At 45.9% G+C, this 3,161-nt stretch overlaps 1 pseudogene; it reads right to left on the bottom strand.

Moving 5' to 3' along the window:
- Positions 1–65: 65 nt before the first annotated feature.
- Positions 66–791, bottom strand: LOC145525309 (lysosomal-associated transmembrane protein 4A pseudogene; annotated as a pseudogene).
- Between the last annotated feature and the right edge of the window lie 2,370 nt (positions 792–3,161).

Here is a 3,161-nt window from a genome sequence, read left to right as displayed (position 1 = left end):
GCTCTGTTTTGCAGCATTCTGTAAAATAAACAGGACAAAAAGCTGGTACAGGGTTTATTGACAAAGGCAGAATTTCTTCAGGCAGGTATATAAGGAGGCGTTGGTTCTTTCTCAGGCATCTTCACTGCCATTTCATAGGTTGGCAAAACATACTGTGGAGGTGCTTCAAAGGCCGGGTACACAGAAATCTCTGGCATGTTGCTGTTGATATATACATAACAGTTCCAAACACAGTTGATCAGATAAGCCTTAAAGTGATGGACAAGGCAAAGAACACAAGAACAATGAACAGGAGGCAGCTGGAGTCCAGTTCCAGGAGGTCATCTTTATAGGGAAAATCAGGTAATTGATCCAGATATTCTTTGATTCTTGGCAAATAAGTGAAAGAACTGATAGCAACCAGGCAGCTGAGAAAAAAGTCAAAAAGCCAGTAGCAGAAGAACGGAATCAACCAGCCCAATTGATAAGAAATTGCTCCATATACCAGCATTAAACTGATTATAAATATAAGAACAGAGACAGCAAAAAAGAACACAGGCGTTATCAGCCATTCTCTCAGACGAATAGTAATTGCCAATGACTTCATGCTGAATGTTGACAGCTGGCATTGAGTTTGGATGTGTTACCTCCACAGTCAGCAGAATTGCCATCAACAGGTTGACCACCACGTATCAGGTTCCCAGGATGATCGTCCCGGTGCGGACATGGCAATAGTCGCAGCACCGGGTGCTGGAGAACTGGTCACTGAGGCTCCGCTTCAGAGTCATGGACACCATTGGGAATGCTGAGGGCCTCTTTCTTGGCCAGGCCCCTAACAAATGCCTTCCGCCCCATGGTTGAATATCGATGGCTCCGTCACTTTGTACAAGCCAAACGACGTGTCTTCCTGGGCTGCATTTTAAAAATGATTGCCATTACTCTAGGGATAAGGCCCAGTCTTTACCTTGGATCTAAAGGCTCTGCCTAGGACTTCCCTGGTGGTCTAATGGTTAAGAATCCATCTGCCAATGCAGAGGATGCAGGTTCAGACTCAGTCTTTGTCTGTTACAAGCTCTCTTTTGCACCTGGTACTTCTCAGAGCACTTCCTCAGAGAAGTAACTGAGCACCTTCTGTGGTTCTTTGGTTCGTGTGTGTTTCTTCCCATTAACCAGGACAAGATCTTTGGAGCAGGGACTGAGGGTGAGTTTTGCTCAGCATTGTATCTTTGGGGCTCTCACAGTGCTTGGCACATAGTACGTTCTCAACAAATATATACTGGCTGACTGGTGGACTAAAACAATTAGTGAAAGGGGGAATGGTCTTTCAGGAATAGAGGACAGCAGGAACACCGGTGATGTGGTTTAGTGTAGGAGGGACTGGTGACTGGCTTATGCGAAAGGGGTTAAGGGGAGAAAAATATTAGGCTAGGAAAGTTTGGAAAAAACCGTCTGTGCCCTGCTAAGAACACCCTGGATTCACGTTCGGTGTTCCCGTTACATCCTGTTCTTCCCTGTCAGAGACTTCACTCTAATTGTTGGCTTGACCCAACTAGACTATAAACTCCGTGAGGGCAGGGGATCTGCCTGACTCATTTGTTAAGGTAACTCCAGAATCTAGAATGGTATATCTGCTACTTGGTAGGAAGTCACAAAAACTTACTGAATGAATAAATGAGTAAATGAATGAATGCTTTTTATCATGGGAGCTTGAGAGCCATGGTAGGTTTTTAATCTGTTTAGATTTGCTCTAGGAAATGCTGCTTTGGCAGCATGGTAGAAAAAAGAAGGGTACATTTTCATTTATTTTACCCTTTCATGTTGATACTTGAGCATCTAGATTTCCTGAAAAGGAAGGAGTAAAAGTACAGACTGATTAGAATGGAATGGATGAGAAGCAGGAGATAAACTGGGTGGGTATTAGAGTCATTCTGGGGAAGATGCTGGTGGATGGTTGGGGGGTAGCTGTGGGTAGTTGGAAAAAGAGGTAGACTTGAGAGGTGTTCAATTTGAATGACTGATGGAGGGTGAGGAGTTGGGAGCAGGTAAAGATGATCCCAAGGTATTCCTGATTTCTATTTGCCAAAGATAAGTCAAATTTCTTGCTGAGGAGAAAAGGGGGTAGTGAGGGGAGAAGACTGAGTGGGAGTCACCTCTCACTCCAGTATTCTTGCCTGGAGAATCCCACGGACAGAGGAGCCTGGCAGGCTGTAGTCCATAGGGTCGCACAGAGTTGGACACGACAGAAGAGACTTAGCAAACACACATGCCAGGCCCTGCAGGACCCTTCTGAGGGGCTGCCCTCCTCTCTTGGAAATGCTTGGGCATCCCCTATTCTAGCCTTCAGGCAAAATAACAAGACAGAAGGGAGTGCTCCGAGACAATATGCTGATGAAAGTAAGCAGCTCATTACCATATGAGACCACACAGATTTCCTTTCCTTCTAAATACACGTTCATCCATTTCTTTGTATTCAAAGCAAGCAATAGGGCAACAGCCACTTGGGGTTTCTTCACTGTTGATTGATATGCAGTAATGGTCTGGAATAAGTTAACTGGATCTAGCGTTTTCCCAATTTTCACTCATTAAAGCTTCCTACTTATTAGACTTGGGAGTCATTCATTTAATTTCTTCATCGAGATAAACACTCTCCAGAGGGTTGGATGGAAGGGGATGTGCTTGGGCCTCACTAGACTGTGGGATGGCAGTAGAGGGACTGGTGGCTTGAACTGACCTCGGTGGGATGATCCAAACTGAACTTGAAGGAGGTGGGGCTATTTGAGGGGATGCGGGGATACTGTGGGTATAGGTCGACCATGCTACAGATGGAGACTCTGTGAGGTTGATTGGCTCATTGCTGATAGACGAAGCTAAAGAGGGGGGATGGATGAGACTAAGGGGGATATACAGAGTGTTCCAGAATCTCAAGCCGGCATTACGTCAGACATGCTTTCCTCCTGGAGCACCAACCTTTCCCTCTCCAGAGGATAAAGTGAGAGCAATTACGGAGGCTGTCTAAGCAAGTCTGAAATCCACAGGGGAGGCAGCCAGAGAAGATCATGGGCAGGCTTAAATCCACAAAGGCTGAAGCTGTCCTTCACAGGCAGATGCGAAGGGGAGATAATGGTCAAGCTGGAACTCCATAGGCACTGGCCGGAGCTGCGGTCACAGGCAGGATTTCTTCT

This window comes from Giraffa tippelskirchi, chromosome 11 (genome assembly GCF_054371585.1).
Source record: "Giraffa tippelskirchi isolate mGirTip1 chromosome 11, T2T-mGirTip1v1.2.pri, whole genome shotgun sequence".
In the NCBI taxonomy this organism is placed as follows: domain Eukaryota; kingdom Metazoa; phylum Chordata; class Mammalia; order Artiodactyla; family Giraffidae; genus Giraffa; species Giraffa tippelskirchi.
The sequence above is the reverse complement of the archived record's forward strand: the minus strand, read 5'-3'. Positions and strand labels throughout refer to the sequence as shown.